At 48.2% G+C, this 15626-nt stretch overlaps 11 non-coding genes across 11 annotated transcripts; all 11 read left to right on the forward strand.

The window, feature by feature from the left end:
• The first annotated feature begins 4945 nt into the window (after nucleotides 1-4945).
• On the forward strand, nucleotides 4946-5017 carry TRNAS-UGA (transfer RNA serine (anticodon UGA)). The gene has a single exon. It is a non-coding gene; the product is annotated as a tRNA-Ser (tRNA).
• A 74-nt stretch (nucleotides 5018-5091) lies between these two features.
• Nucleotides 5092-5163, forward strand: TRNAT-UGU (transfer RNA threonine (anticodon UGU)). Its single transcript has one exon. It is a non-coding gene; the product is annotated as a tRNA-Thr (tRNA).
• A 74-nt stretch (nucleotides 5164-5237) lies between these two features.
• TRNAT-UGU (transfer RNA threonine (anticodon UGU)) lies at nucleotides 5238-5309 on the forward strand. The gene has a single exon. It is a non-coding gene; the product is annotated as a tRNA-Thr (tRNA).
• Nucleotides 5310-10273: 4964 nt separating this feature from the next.
• TRNAT-UGU (transfer RNA threonine (anticodon UGU)) lies at nucleotides 10274-10341 on the forward strand. Its single transcript has one exon. It is a non-coding gene; the product is annotated as a tRNA-Thr (tRNA).
• A 74-nt stretch (nucleotides 10342-10415) lies between these two features.
• On the forward strand, nucleotides 10416-10487 carry TRNAT-CGU (transfer RNA threonine (anticodon CGU)). Its single transcript has one exon. It is a non-coding gene; the product is annotated as a tRNA-Thr (tRNA).
• Nucleotides 10488-10561: 74 nt separating this feature from the next.
• TRNAT-UGU (transfer RNA threonine (anticodon UGU)) lies at nucleotides 10562-10633 on the forward strand. Its single transcript has one exon. It is a non-coding gene; the product is annotated as a tRNA-Thr (tRNA).
• Nucleotides 10634-10707: 74 nt separating this feature from the next.
• Nucleotides 10708-10779, forward strand: TRNAT-UGU (transfer RNA threonine (anticodon UGU)). Its single transcript has one exon. It is a non-coding gene; the product is annotated as a tRNA-Thr (tRNA).
• Nucleotides 10780-10853: 74 nt separating this feature from the next.
• On the forward strand, nucleotides 10854-10925 carry TRNAT-UGU (transfer RNA threonine (anticodon UGU)). The gene has a single exon. It is a non-coding gene; the product is annotated as a tRNA-Thr (tRNA).
• Nucleotides 10926-10999: 74 nt separating this feature from the next.
• TRNAT-UGU (transfer RNA threonine (anticodon UGU)) lies at nucleotides 11000-11071 on the forward strand. The gene has a single exon. It is a non-coding gene; the product is annotated as a tRNA-Thr (tRNA).
• Nucleotides 11072-11145: 74 nt separating this feature from the next.
• On the forward strand, nucleotides 11146-11217 carry TRNAT-CGU (transfer RNA threonine (anticodon CGU)). Its single transcript has one exon. It is a non-coding gene; the product is annotated as a tRNA-Thr (tRNA).
• Nucleotides 11218-11291: 74 nt separating this feature from the next.
• TRNAT-UGU (transfer RNA threonine (anticodon UGU)) lies at nucleotides 11292-11363 on the forward strand. The gene has a single exon. It is a non-coding gene; the product is annotated as a tRNA-Thr (tRNA).
• Nucleotides 11364-15626: the final 4263 nt, after the last annotated feature.

The raw sequence follows: 15626 nt of genomic DNA on the forward strand, positions 1-15626 counted from the left end.
CGCAGGATGCAGGGCTCCTCAGGAGCGGCTTCAGCGGCCATGTCAGGCCGCGGTAACAGGACTGCTGAACAGGACAACACTTACCAGGTCGTTTTGCCTGCACTTCCAACAGGTCGGTTTGTTTTGAATACCGTTTTTTTGCACGCCGATATCAGGGCCCGCCCGTACCGGGTGGAAGATTTCCGGGATGCTTTAGCACAACACTCGATAATCCCCGATGTTATCGCTATGGGGGCGTATCGGATGAGCCACGTCTGGGCCGTCACTCTCAAGGATACTGAAGCCGTCAACAAGATTGTCAGTGTAGGTGAGCTGTCTGTGAAAAACGGTCGCTGTTTGGTGATTGACCCGGCGAACCAGGACGTGCGACTCAAGCTTCACTGGCTACTACACAACGTGCCAGATGAAGATGTTCGTGCTGCATTTGCGCCTTACGGAAAGGTGTCGGAAGTTTCCCGGGAGCGTTGGCGTGTTAAAGGTATGCTAGAAAAGGGCTCTACAACTAGACTCGTAACGCTGAAGCTGAAAGCTGGCATGAAGCTCGACGACCTGCCGCATCAGTTGAATGTTAGCGGTGAGCTCGCGCTCGTCATTGTGCCAGGCAGACCCCCGTTGTGCCTACGCTGCCGGGGTACGGGTCACATCCGCAAAGAGTGCCGGGTTCCTCGCTGCGGAACCTGTCGACGGTTCGAGCATGAAGACAGCCAGTGTGCACGAACCTACGCTAGCATTGCCGGACCTGGGACCAGCGAAGACTCGTCCGAGTTAATTATGGATGAGGCGGATGCGGAGGAGGCTGCTGACATTAGAGGCCAGTCAACGAAACAGGACGCGCCTTCCATGACGGTTTTAACAAAGAATAAGGTGACGGTCTCAAATGAAAAGAATGAACCTCGGCATGTCTTGAACGAACCATCCCAGGACCATGAAAGCGCATCAAAGGAAGTGTCAGAAGACGTAGCCAAATTTTCCGACGCTGAGGACCATCTCAGTACTGAGCCTTCCTTTACTGATGCCATGGAGGTTGGGCCGGAGACAGCAGCCTTAATTGCCGCGAAACGTCCGCATGAGGAAAGCGTGGAGGAGACTCAGCTGCCAGGCGGTGTTTGTGGTGAGCCGCCGCCGAAAACTTCTGGCATCCGAAGAGCCACGTTAAGACCGAAGCCGAACTTCTCGGCCGACACGCGGCAGGCGGGGAAACCGCCTCCGTAGTTTTTGTGGTGCCCTGAACGATTTGTGGGTCGGCTGCCTACCGACCAGCGTCAGGAACCTTCTGGAACCAAGTGGTGCGTGGGTGAGCAAAAATGAAACAATGTGCTTGGACTTCGTTTGAATGCATCCCGACATTCTGCTGGGAGGACATTACATGCATACATACGCCGCTGTTCGTCAGAAGCAGAAGCCATGCAACCATGAAGGTAGGCACCATGCGGGTACGGGCGTCTCTCTCTAATACATGACTTTCAAGCTTAATTCGCCGTTACATGTAGCTACTTTGAATGTCAGAGGACTGGGAGCGAGAAGGCGACAATGCCAACTCAGTCGCCTGCTTTTGGATAATGATATAGATATAGCAGCTGTGCAAGAGTCAAAGATTGAGAGCCAAGAAAGCACTGACCGTATGGTGGCTTCTTTTCAAACAAACTTTTATGTGTGTGTATGCCATTCTGTTGGTGTATCGGGTGGATGCCTTTTATTTATACGCAACACGCTGGGAGTAAGCGTAGAGTCCGTTTTTGCCTGTCCAAGCGGTCGGCTTTTGGTTACCGATTTTACCTACTCTAATTTATGCTGGCGTGTTGTGTGTGTGTATGCTCCCAATTCAGGATGTGAGCGTGAATTGTTTTTTGAGTCTATTGAGGTGTGGCTGAAGACTGACAAAATCTTGCTTGTACTTGGTGACTACAACTGTGTGTGCGCAGCTGTGGACCGAGCGGCGAAGTGTAAACCTCGAAGAGACAGAAGCTCCGAGCTGTTGAATGCACTTGTGCATGAGTATGGCCTTGAGGATGTTGCTAGTGTGTTCTCCACTGGAAACCAGCCAGAGTTCACGCACTTTCAGCGTGACAGCCATGCTAGATTGGACAGGGTGTATGCCTCGGTAGATCTTGTTTCCCTATGTACTGCATATGAGGTCAAACCTGTGTCTTTCAGCGATCATTGTCTCGTGAGTGCAATGTTTGGTCGCAAAGGAAAGAAATCGCGCTTTAACTGGTACCTATGGAAAATGAATGCCAAACTTCTTGCCGATGAAGAGTTCCTTACGGAAGTTAAGACCGAGTTTGAAAATCGTCTTGCTATGCGACCAGTAAGTTTTGCAGAGGAATGGGACAGCTTCAAAGAGTGGGTCAAATTGAAATCCATAGAAAAGAGCAGTAAGGTGCGGCATAAAGAGAAAGAAAAAGAAAAAGAACTGAATGAACAACTTCAGTTTTTTTTGAGCATGGAAAGTTCAGTGCCAGGGCATTTCGCCAGTAAAATACGAGAGATAAAAAGTGAGTTGGAAACAATCGACAGCGAAAGATACACAGCGGCTGTCATACGTGCAAGGGCTGAAAAACTTTGGGCTGGAGAAGTTCCGACAAAACGAGCGCTAGCAGACGAGAAAAGATACGCCTGCCAGAAAGAAATAAGGAGTATAAGGTATGCCGGCCATATCACAGAAGATGCTAAAGATATTCAGCGTGCGGTAGCAGAGCACTTCGAAGAACTACTTAGCGCTAAGCCTCAGACTGTAGGCGGCTTTCAAACAGATTTTCTGAGACTGATGCCTGCACTGGATGACGAAAGTAAAGCGCGCCTAGAAACACCGATAACGTTGCAGGAGATAGTATCTGCAATAGATGACCTGACAACTGGGAAGGCCCCTGGGCCGGATGGCCTAAGCGCTGCCTTCTTTAAAACGTTTCAGCAGTATGCGGCTCAGTTTTTGCTCTGTGTAATCACTGAAGCTTATGAACGTAATACTGTCCCATTGTCTTTCTCTACATCGCACATTGTTCTAATACCCAAGACAGATGATCCGGAGAAACGTCTGTTGGTGGGGTCATATCGACCGATTAGCCTCACCAATGTTGACTACAAGGTGTACATGAAGGTTTTAGCAAAACGACTGCAAAGCGTAATAAAGAAATTGGTTGGGTCTCATCAAACGTGCGGCATCAAGGGTCGATCCATTGCCACGAATATACATGTCGCAAGAACCGTACTAGAATGTGTTGATGCACTCGGTGGTCAGATAGCCATGATGCAGTTAGATTTGGCGAAAGCCTTTGACCGTGTTTCTCACGAAATTCTGTTTTCCATTTTGGAACATTCTAACCTTGGTGACGTCATAGTGGAGGGTGTTAAAATGGCGTATGCGAACTGCACGACCCGTATTATAGTGAATGGTGAACTGACTGACAGCATCGCAGTACGTTCATCGGTAAGGCAGGGCTGCCCACTCTCACCCCTGCTGTTTGCACTGTATTTAGAGCCACTTTGCTTGGCTATCATTGATAGCGATCGCATTTTAGGGTTCAAGCTGCAATCAGCACATGTGAAAATGCTAGCATATGCCGATGACATAGCAGTGTTTTGTGCAACTAGAAAGAGCATTTGTGAAGCCACGAGTGTCGTCCAAACATTTTGTGATCAAACGGGATGTAAGATCAATTGGGAGAAAAGCTCTGGGTTTTGGCACGGTGATTGGGACGTGACACCTGATTTCTTCTGTAAGCTGCGATGGTCTGCTCTCCCAACACGATATCTAGGCGTGCCTTTAGAATGTTATCAAGATCCCAACGTGCACTGGATGGAAGAAACATCCAGAGCGAAAGAAAAAGCGGATGCCTGGCAAGGAAGGCAACTCTCAATATTTTCGCGCGCTTCTATTTGCAATGTTTTTCTTATTTCGAGGCTGTGGTACCTCATGAATGTGTTGTGTGTATCACGAACCTCAATTCAGAAAATGCACCGCGTTTTTGCTGTTTTTATTTGGGCATCCACATGGGAAAAAACCGCCCAGACGAATTTGTTTATTTCTGTTAAAAGGGGTGGGCTTGGCCTTGCACATCTGTTCTTGCGTCAGGTGGTTTCGCGATTTATATTCCTCCGTGATCAAAAAGATACCTTTTTAAGAACCGTGATGCAAGTGCGATTACAGAGGCTGCTCCCTGAATGGATTGTGTCATGTGAAAACATGTCTGGTACTGTGACTGGCTACCTGCGCGAGGTTGTTTTTTCGTGCAAGTTGCTTGAAGTGCGGTTTTCTTTTGATTACCTTTACAACATTCCTAGAAAAAAACTGTATAAAGATCTCATTGACGTGATGCTGCCGGTGCCTTTTTATCGGGCATTACACTGTGGAGGCCCAGGGCAGGACGTTTTGAAAAGAGTTAAGAAGATGCCCGTGAGGCCATCAGCTAAAACATTCCTTTTCAAACTTCACTCTAATACGCTCCCTGTTAAAACCTGGCTGAATGAAAAAGGTATCTTCGTCCCATGGACAACAAATTGCCTGTTGTGCAAAAAACCGGAAACAATTGAACACGTTTTCTTACAGTGTTGGGATGCTGTCTTTCTATGGGACGTCCTCCAAAGGACAATTAAAAAGGAGCTTCCATTAACTCCTTACGGTATAAGATTTCTACCAGTGCAGAACGATGATGCACCTTATGATTTAATTATGCTTCTTGGCCTCCATAGTTTGTGGAAAACACGAATGCAGGTGCGTCATGCAGATATAGATACACGATCTTCGCGTGAAAACTTTATTGAAAGTGCTGTTTATATACGTGAAACTTTCATGAGGCAGCAGGATCCGCCACAATGGCATTGTCTCTTTGATGAGTTAGTGAACTTGAAAAGATTTTAGCCACTTACGCGTTAGCTCAAGTGTAGTTGACGTTTTTTATCATTTGTATTTTTGTTTTGTGTTTCACGGCAATAAAGAAAAAAAAAAGCCGCTATAGCTCAGTGATAGAGCGCTGGTCCTGAAAACCAGCGGTCGGGAGTTCGATCCTCACTGGCGGCTATTGCACTGCCTTCCTTTTTTGCTACAGAAAAATAACACCATTCGGTCAAACGAAATAAAGCCGTCGTTCACAAGCCGCTATAGCTCAGTGGTAGAGCGCTGGTCTTGTAAACCAGCGGTCGTGAGTTCGATCCTCACTGGCGGCTACAGCACTGCCTTCCTTTTTTGCTCGAGAAAAATAACATCATTCGGTCAAGCGAAATAAAACCGTTGTTCACAAGCCGCTATAGCTCAGTGGTAGAGCGCTGGTCTTGTAAACCAGCGGTCGTGAGTTCGATCCTCACTGGCGGCTACAGCACTGCCTTCCTTTTTTGCTCGAGAAAAATAACATCATTCGGTCAAGCGAAATAAAACCGTCGTTCACAAGCCGCTATAGCTCAGTGGTAGACGCATTCTACTTCCGGACACCGTAGTGAACGGTCGCAGGATCATGTGCTCCAGCGGAGCGGCGATAGCGGCCCTTTCCAGCCGCGGAAACAGGCTCGACGACATGGACGATACCGAGTATCAGATTATTCTGCCAACTTTGCCCACCGGACGCGTTGTTTTTAACACGCTTTTTTTGCACGGCGATGTGCGAGTCAGGCCATACAGGGTCGAGGATTTCCGCGACGCCCTGGTCAAGGCTGGTGCGCTCCCCGACGTTGTGGCGTTGGGGGCGTATCAGATCAACCATGTTTGGGCGGTCACGTTAAGCAGCACCGAAGCAACGAAGAAATTGGCGGCTTTCAAGGAAATCGAAGTTAAGGGACGCCGTTGCCTCATTATTGATCCCGAAGACCAACAGGTGAAGCTGCGACTTCACTGGATGTTGCACGGTGTGGCAGACGACGACATCCGGACGGCTTTTGCTGCGTTTGGGAATGTGACCGAGGTGACCCGGGAAAGGTGGAGAGTTCAAGGCGTCAAGGAGAAGGGGTCCACCACGAGGACTGTGCTCCTCAAATTGAAACCCGGCATTAAGGTCGACGACTTGCCTCACCAGCTGCGAGTTGCCGGAGAGCTAGCCCTTGTCGTGGTGCCTGGGCGAGCGATGCAGTGCCTGCGCTGCCGCGGTACCGGTCACGTTCGACGTGAATGTAAGGTACCGCGTTGTCCAAAGTGTAGACGCTACGGACATGACGAGGCTGCCTGTGTGCTTTCGTACGCTTCGGCCGCGGGACATGGAACTGCGGAACGGTCGGCGGAGCTCACAATGGACGTGGTCGAGGCGGAGGAGGCGGCGAAGGGTGCCGGAGAGGTTCGAACGAAGACACGGGAGACGGATTCATCGGTGGACTCGGCAGAAAGCGGCAATGCTGCGAGGGATGTGGGGAGAGCGGACTCTGCACCTGAGCTCACTATCAATGAGGAAGGCACGGCACTTGAGCCGGCAAATGGTATGGAACAGGATAATGGGGAGGACCACTCGGACACCAGTGCTGTTCGTAAGCCAAGCGTCCTAGCCCCAGCCAAGCGATCCCACACACAGTCCGAACCTGAAGGTAACCAGGTGTCAGCCCCCAGCGTCGACGAGCCACCAGCAAAAACGGGGCAATCCCGGCGGTCCACGCTACGTCCGCGGCCAAACATATCATCAGAGAGACGGGCAGCGGATAAAGTGCCCCCGCTGCCGGGTCAGCCGCTCGCACCGGACGGGGATGGATCCAACGACGGCGTCTAGCAACGCGCTAGACGGGAAAGGTAAGCACCATGCTTTCGGTCTCTTCACCCTTGATGAAAATGGCGCCCGAAACCACCTTAAGAGTAGCCACGTTAAACGTCAGGGGATTGGCAGGCAAAAAGAAGCAGAGCCAGGTGCACCGGCTCTTAACTGACCACGATATTGACGTGCTTGCCGTGCAAGAAACTAAGGTTGATGGGGAGGAAGAGACCGGGAGCATGGTGCGACGTTTCACGGCTAGATTTTACGCCATTGTTAGCCACGCAGTTGGGACATCGGCCGGGTGTGTATTGTTCGTCAAAAAGCTGCCTGGTCTGGTTGTAAAGGGCTACTCCTCATGCTCTTCTGGACGGTGTGTAGTGGCTGATTGTGTATACAGCGGTGTTGAGTGGCGCATTATTTGTGTGTACGCTCCTAACTGTGTGGAGGAAAGAACAGTGTTTTTCGAGAATGTTATGCAGCAGTTAAGTACGGAAAGGCAGGTAGTATTGCTGGGCGATTTTAACTGTGTACTGAATGCTCGAGACAAAACCAGCACACGCGGATTCAGAGACAAGAGCACTAAAATGTTATGCCAGGTAATAAGCGAATGGAATATGGAGGATGTGGCTGATTGCTTGGAAGGACCGCGTGCCGTTCAGTACACGCACTTCCAAGGTTCTAGCCACGCGCGTCTGGACAGAATTTACGCGTCGCTGGATTTGATTCATTCATGCAATGAATACCGAGTGGTGCCTATGACATTCACGGATCACTGTTTGGTGCAATGCTTATTCGGCACCAAAAAACGAAGCAATGCATTTAGCTGGGAGTTATGGAAATTCAACAACAAATTGCTTAAGGATGATGCCTTTAGACGCGTGGTATTGAATGAATTGATTAAAGTGAGGCCAGGGACTTGGCTCGAAATCTGGAAACAGTGGGAGTTGTGCAAGGAACAGATTAAAATTAAAGCCATTGACAGATCCAGTTGCCTGGTGTACGAGAAGAAAATTACAGAAACCCAGCTTAAGGCTTTGCTCGCAAAACTACACGAACAGGAATGTAAGGCACCCGGCAGATGGATAGAGGATATTCGAAAAATAAAAGAACAGATTAACTTGATAGAAGAAGACAGATACCAAGGAGCGTTAGTGCGTGCAAGAGCGGAAAAATTGGCCATGGATGAGACGCCGACAAAAAGATCGTTGGGAATAGAAAAAGCAAATGCAAGGCGAAATCACGTGGCAGAGGTAGATTGGGCAGGACGCACAGAAACTGATAACGAAGGAATCGCGAAAGCTTTCCGGGAGTATTATGAAGATCTATTTTCGTCCCGAGAAGTTTATTTGGACCGTTTTAAAGAATCCTTTCTTGACGCGATGCCAAAAATTGACGAGGAACAAAAAGAAAGACTGGAGCGGCCAATAAGCGAAAAAGAAGTGCAGCAGGCAATAGAAAATTTAAACCCAGGGAAATCACCCGGGCCTGATGGCCTGAGTGCGGCTTTTTATAAAGCGTTCAAGGAACAGCTATCACCTTTGTTGTGTGCCTTATTTAATGAAGCGTATGAACTGAAGGCACTGCCTGCGTCTTTCGGATCATCGCACACAGTACTTATTCCGAAAACTGACCAACCAGATAAGCTTAGGCAGTTGTCGTCTTACAGGCCCATTGCTCTGACAAACGTTGATTACAAGATTTATATGAAGGTGCTTGCTGGCAGACTACAAACGGTTATATGCGAACTAGTGGGCCCTCACCAAACGTGCGGTATCAAAGGGCGATCTATCTTTCAGAACATTCACAAAGCGCGAAGTGTGCTCGAATGCTGCGATGCAACTCATGCATGTGTTGCGTTACTGCAGTTGGACTTGGAGAAAGCTTTTGATTGTGTGGCACATACTATTCTGTTAAGTATATTAGACTATGTTAATGTCGGCTCTGTTATTCGAGAGGGAGTGGCTTTGGCGTACCGTAACTGCACTACGAGATTAATTGTCAATAAGTCACTGGGGGCCCCCATCAACGTACGACGTTCGGTGCGCCAAGGTTGCCCCCTCAGCCCTCTTTTGTTCGGCATTTATATTGAAACGTTGTGTTTAAGCATCCTACAAAACAATGACATTGATGGTTTTCGACTGCAGGAGTCAGAAGTCAAATTGTTGGCTTACGCAGACGACGTTGCGGTTTTTTGTGTAAATAAGGAGAGTATAAAGAGGACAGTGGATGCGGTAAAACATTTTAGCGAAGTCACAGGGAGTAAAGTTAACTGGGGTAAGTGCCTGGGATTTTGGCACGGAGAATGGCAGCTGACCCCCGACACTTTCGCTAATGTGTCGTGGGTTACAACGCCTGCAAAGTACTTGGGTGTGCCCTTGAAATTTTACAAGGAAAGCGAGCCATACTGGCGAGAGCAGGTCAAAGAAACCAGTGAAAAAGCGGAGAAATGGAAAAGCGCTCAATTATCAATATTTGCAAGAGCCGCAGTTTGCAACCTGTTTTTAATTAGTAAGTTATGGTATGTTATGCAAGTGTTGCATTGCTCCCGTGTAAATGTGCAAAAATTGCATCGAGTTTTTGCGGTGTTTGTTTGGGCCTCGAGTTGGGAGAGGTGCAGTCGGACAAATTTGTTCCGGCAGGTGAAGCATGGGGGGCTTGGTCTGGGTCATTTGTTTGTGCGACAGATTGTCAACCGGTTTATGTTTTTTAGGGATGCCAGTGATCCATTCCTGCGCACAGTGTGTCAACAGAGACTTGGTCGAGCGTTGCCTGATTTCGTAGTTTATACTCAATGTATGCCTGGTTCTCTGTTTGGATTCTTTAGGGAAATTGTTTTGAGTGTGAAATTCTTAAGCGCACGTTTTTCGAAAGAGTATTTAAGTAATGTTAACAGGAGAACATTATACAAGGATGTTTGTGAATTGGTGTTCCCGGTGCCCTTGTACCGAGCTTTATACTATGGAGGCACAGGAAGTAATGTACTAAAACGCGTAAAGAAAATGCAAGTTGCTCCGGGAGCTAAAACGTTTTTCTTTATGCTACATACCGGTACTTTGAGTGTAAAATCATTTATGGAGGAGAAGGGTATGTTCCTACCGTGGGGGGCCCAATGTCTCATCTGCAAACAGCCAGAGACAATAGATCACGTGTTTTTGCATTGCTGGGAGGGGGTATATTTGTGGGATGTTCTGCAAAGGACAATAAAAAAACAGTTGCCACTTGATTCCCATGGCATTAGGTACTTGCCATTGGATAACCACGATGATATGCCGTTAGACCAGGTTATGTTAATGTGCCTCCACAGTATATGGCGCGCACGAATGGCTGGTTATCACTGCGATCCAGATGCACGGCCAGCCCGCATGTATTTCCGTGAAAGTGTGCAGCGATGGCTCGACGTGCTTAAATTGCAACCATGTGCTCCTGAGTGGCTGTCAAAGCTGGAACCTTTGACGGTGCTCAAGGAATTTTAAACGTGACAATGCCTGCCCCTCAGTGGGTGTTAGGCAACGCTAGCTACCTTTGTGTACATATATTATTCCTTTTTTTTCTGTTGTTTTGAGTTCCAGTGCGGTGTATTTGTGTCAAAGCCAGGCAATAAATAGAAAAAAAAATAGCTCAGTGGTAGAGCGCTGGTCTTGTAAACCAGCGGTCGTGAGTTCGATCCTCACTGGCGGCTATTGCACTGCTTTCCTTTTTAGCTCGAGAAATATTACACCATTCGGTCAAGCGAAATAAAACCGTCGTTCACAAGCCGCTATAGCTCAGTGGTAGAGCGCTGGTCTCGTAAACCAGCGGTCGTGAGTTCGATCCTCACTGGCGGCTATTGCACTGCCTTCCTTTTTTGCTCGAGAAAAATAACATCATTCGGTCAAGCGAAATAAAGCCGTCGTTCGCAAGCCGCTATAGCTCAGTGGTAGAGCGCTGGTCTTGTAAACCAGCGGTCGTGAGTTCGATCCTCACTGGCGGCTACAGCACTGCCTTCCTTTTTTGCTCGAGAAAAATAACATCATTCGGTCAAGCGAAATAAAGCCGTCGTTCACAAGCCGCTATAGCTCAGTGGTAGAGCGCTGGTCTTGTAAACCAGCGGTCGTGAGTTCGATCCTCACTGGCGGCTACAGCACTGCCTTCCTTTTTTGCTCGAGAAAAATAACATCATTCGGTCAAGCGAAATAAAACCGTTGTTCACAAGCCGCTATAGCTCAGTGGTAGAGCGCTGGTCTTGTAAACCAGCGGTCGTGAGTTCGATCTTCACTGGCGGCTACAGCACTGCCTTCCTTTTTTGCTCGAGAAAAATAACATCATTCGGTCAAGCGAAATAAAACCGTCGTTCACAAGCCGCTATAGCTCAGTGGTAGAGCGCTGGTCTTGTAAACCAGCGGTCGTGAGTTCGATCCTCACTGGCGGCTATTGCACTGCTTTCCTTTTTAGCTCGAGAAATATTACAGCATTCGGTCAAGCGAAATAAAACCGTCGTTCACAAGCCGCTATAGCTCAGTGGTAGAGCGCTGGTGTCGTAAACCAGCGGTCGTGAGTTCGATCCTCACTGGCGGCTATTGCACTGCCTTCCTTTTTTGCTACAGAAAAATAACATCATTCGGTCAAGCGAAATTAAACCGTCGTTCATAAGCCGCTATAGCTCAGTGGTAGAGCGCTGGTCTTGTAAACCAACGGTCGTGAGTTCGATCCTCACTGGCGGTTATTGCACTGCCTTCCTTTTTTTCTAGAGAAAAATAACACCACTCGGTCAAGCGAATAAAACCGTCGTTCACAAGCCGCTATAGCTCAGTGGGGGGATTCTACTTCCGGCCGCCGAGGCGAACAGGCGTGCCATCATGTGCTCCGACGGAGCGGTAACAGCGGCCCAGCTGGGTCGCGGAAACAGGATTGCTGACTTACCGGACCAGTATAACCAAGTCATTTTGCCTCAGCTGCCATCAGGTAGGAATGTTTTAAATACTGTTTTTCTGCATGCTGATGTGAGATGTCGGCCGTATCGCGTGGAAGACTTCCGCGATGCGTTGGATAGTCTGGATATGCTCCCCGAGGTGATTTCCTTGGGGGCGTACCAGATGCATCACGTCTGGGCGCTTACATTCAAGAGCGGAGACGGGATGAAGAAAATGTTGGCCTTGCGTGATTTCAAGGCGAAAGAACGACGATGCGCCATCATCGATCCAATGAACCAGGACGTGAGGTTAAAGTTGCACTGGCTTGTCTACGGTGTCCATGATGACAACGTGCGATCTGCTCTAGCACCTTTTTGGGAGGTAACGGACATTTCGAAGGAAAAGTGGCGTGTCAGTGGCGTTGCGGACAAAGCATCAACGACAAGAGTAACTGGGCTCAAGCTGAAATCCGGAGTTTCGGTGGACGACCTCCCGCACCAGCTCCGCGAAGCAGGCGAGTTGGCTCTGGTGGTAGTGCCGGGCAGAGCTCCGCTTTGTCTCTGGTGCCGGACTGCGGTGCACATTAGACGCGAGTTTCGTGTTCCTCGTTGCGCCCGATGCAGGCGCTTTGGTCATCAGGAGGACATGTGCGTTAAAACTTACGCGAGTGTTACTGGACCACTGCAACAAGAGGACGCTTCAGACCTCATTATGGATGAAGCCGACGCCGAGGAAGACGCGAAAGGGAGGCTGAAATTGTCCACGCGATACCCTAACGCTTCTTCCGAAAATTCTGAAGGCTCTACGCAGGCCGCAAGCCGTGACACGAAAAGCGAGTCACCTGCTACACAAGTAAAGACGCCTTCGGAGGCTGCTAAAAAGTCCTCCGAGAGCACCTTGTCGGAGGGCCAACAGACGAACACACCCAGAACGGCGTGCAGCCACCTGGAGTTACGAAGGCTGCGTCTAGTAGTGACCGAAGAGCAGCGTCAGCCGCAGGCAATGGAAGTCAGCGGGAGCCGATGGAATTACCTGTAAACTCAAAAAGAACGCACGGGGACAGCGTGGGAGCAGGAGACTGCCTTGACAACACTAACAACGAGGGACCGCCCCCCAAAGCCGTCATGCCACGGCGACCTAGCTTCAGACCGAGGCCAAACATCTCCCTCGACCGGAATACAGTCAAGACACCGCCCTCGTAGCAAAGAGGGATTGTAAAGTTAGTGCATAAGGAGCTGGACAAACCCTTCAAGGTGCTTCGACCGAGAGGCAAGGCCTCTTCGCAGTGGCTACGGGCTCAACCAAAAAAGCAAGTGCACATGCTCAACTGCTTCCCAGACTGCCGAGGTGAGCGCTGTGCGGTCCTTTTGTTTTGCAATTAAATGGCAGTAAACCTCCAGTCTGCGTTACGTGTAGCCACCTTAAACGTTCGCGGAATGACAGCGAGGCGGCGGCAATATCAAGTTAGTCGGCTATTTCTTGAAAACGAATTGGACTTGGTCGCTATACAAGAAACGAAGGTAGAAAGCGAAGAACAAACGGACCGCATGGTGCAACCATTCAGAGATAGGTACAATGTATGTCTGTGTCATGCTGTTGGCAATTCGGCAGGGTGTGTTATTTTTATTCGCAACAGCCTGAGCATTGTCGAGGAGGCAGTCACTGTTTGCCCTTCTGGACGCCTGATTGTTGTTGACTTTTCCTTCTCTAACTTGAAATGGCGTATGATATGCATCTATGCACCTAATAAGGAAGGGGAGCGTAGGTTGTTCTTCGAGCAGCTCGAACAGCATTTGTAGGGTGAAAGATGTGTTGTTATGGTGGGTGACTTCAATTGTGTATGTATGCCTGAAGATCGCGTAAAACTTCAGCCTGTGAAGGACCCTAGCGCACACTTATTAAGGACGTTAACCACAGAGTATCATCTAGAAGACGTTGGTTTGCTTTTATCACCTAGTGGACAACGCCAGTACACCCATTTCCAAAGAGAAAGCCATGCGAGGCTAGATCGTGCATACATTTCCCTAGAACTCGCGCCTCTGTGCCGAAGTAATGAAGTTGAGCACGTGTCTTTTACAGATCACAGCCTAGTAGTTTTTTGCATAGGAGCAAAGGAAAATAAATCTAAATTTAACTGGGAGCTTTGGAAATTTAATTCTAAACTTTTGAATGATGAGAGCTATGTGAACGAAGTAAAGGAAATGTTCAACGCACTGTTTGCGATTAAATCAGGGGACTGGATGAGTGAGTGGGAAAATTTTAAGAACAATATAGAAATGAAAGCATTAGAAAGAGCAACCATTTTACGACATGTCAGTAAAGAGAACGAGAAAGATCTGCACCGTCAACTCAACTTGTTGCTGAACCTAGATAGCGGGACGCCTGGATTGTGTTCGAAGCAGATAAAAGAAGTTAAGGATAAACTTGAGCTTATCGATGAAGAAAGATATAGGGGAGCTATCGTGCGAGCACGAGCAGAGCGATTATGGGGAACACCGAACAAGCGCTCACTCGGTGACGAGAAAAGATACGCGGAAAAAAACAAAATTCAAAAGATACTTTACCATAACGAAGTTGCAACAGAATGCGAGGTTATCAAAGAAGCGTTTGTAGAGTACTATAGTGAGCTACTTGGGCGGGCTAAGCAAAGGAAAGAACAATTCGAAAGTCAGTTTTTGCAGACCATGCCCAGGCTTGAGGATGAAGTTAAAGCCAGGCTTGAGGAACCAATCAGTGTACTTGAAATTGAGCGGGCTATAGAAGAAATAAGCGCTGGAAAATCACCCGGTCCTGACGGATTAGGGGCTGCTTTTTACACGAAATTCAAATCAGAAGCCAGCAGGGCATTGTACTGCGTAATAAAGGAAGCATACCATGTTAAACAAATACCGCCATCTTTCAAAGCTTCACCTATTGCCTGAATTTCTAAATCAGATGATGCACTCAAACTTTTATCGGTGGGGTCCTATCGACCTATAAGCCTCACAAATGTGGATTATAAATTGTTTATGAAAGTATTGGCAAGGAGGGTGCAAGGTGTCATTAAACAGTTGGTAGATCCACACCAAACGTGCAGCATTAAGGGCCGCACTATCTGTACGAATGTACACACAGCAAGATGCATTTTAGAGTGTTGCGATGCAGACGGAAGACATGTAGCAATGACATGGTAGCGCAACTCCCATAGAGAAGCCTGCGTGTCGACTCTGAGCGAGGCTTCAGTTTCCCGTCGCCCCCTGCGAACTGTGAGGCACAACAAACACGTGACGTTGCTTGTGACGTCACAGTGACGTACTTTTGGCGGGGAATTATTGTCTTTTTACTTATGAACGAAAAACAAGGCCAACAACGATGGAGGCAGAACGATGCTCGGATAAGGCAGAAAAATGGACACCGTAACTATTCAGCCAACTTTACTTGACATGGATTTCTACTGTCAAGTTTTACGTTAACTGAAATGTTACGGCATCTTTAACCACCTTATCATAGCATCGTTCTGCCTCCGTCGTCGTTAGCCTAGTCTTTCGTCGCGCGTCATGTAAACGCATTCTGGGGCTTATTTCTTCGGGCACGTTGTGAACAAGGGCCTTCAAGTGAATTCGGCAAGCACATGGATAGAATCACATGGCTTGAGGCATTTCACTAAGGACATAAATGAGTGAAGCTGTACTGCATAGAAAGCCAGGCTTTATTAATTCACGATTACTTACATAGACGCTTCACGACAATTAAATCTTTAAGTGTAGGAAAGCGACCACCGCTCATTCGTCACGGTCTTCACGAAATCCTCGTGATAACAAAATGACTTGAGCGTAGGTCTCCAAACGAGACGCGGTGAGATTATAAAACGGCAAAAGATCTTGCTAACAAACAAAGTACATATCAGCGTCAAAGAACAACAAAAACAAACGAACGGAATAACTAACGCTAGCGCTAGAACGCCAACCTGTAAGAGCTTAGGTAAGCAATTCAAATTGGGATTGCTAGTATTTAGAAGTTAATGCGTCTGAGAAGTGAAAATATCTACGGTATAGCTTCGCTCCAATAAATCTCGCCCTATCCACGATTCCCATAT

The sequence above is a fragment of the Amblyomma maculatum genome, chromosome 3, assembly GCF_055883805.1.
Source record: "Amblyomma maculatum isolate TAMU_Amacu chromosome 3, ASM5588380v1, whole genome shotgun sequence".
NCBI lineage: Eukaryota > Metazoa > Arthropoda > Arachnida > Ixodida > Ixodidae > Amblyomma > Amblyomma maculatum.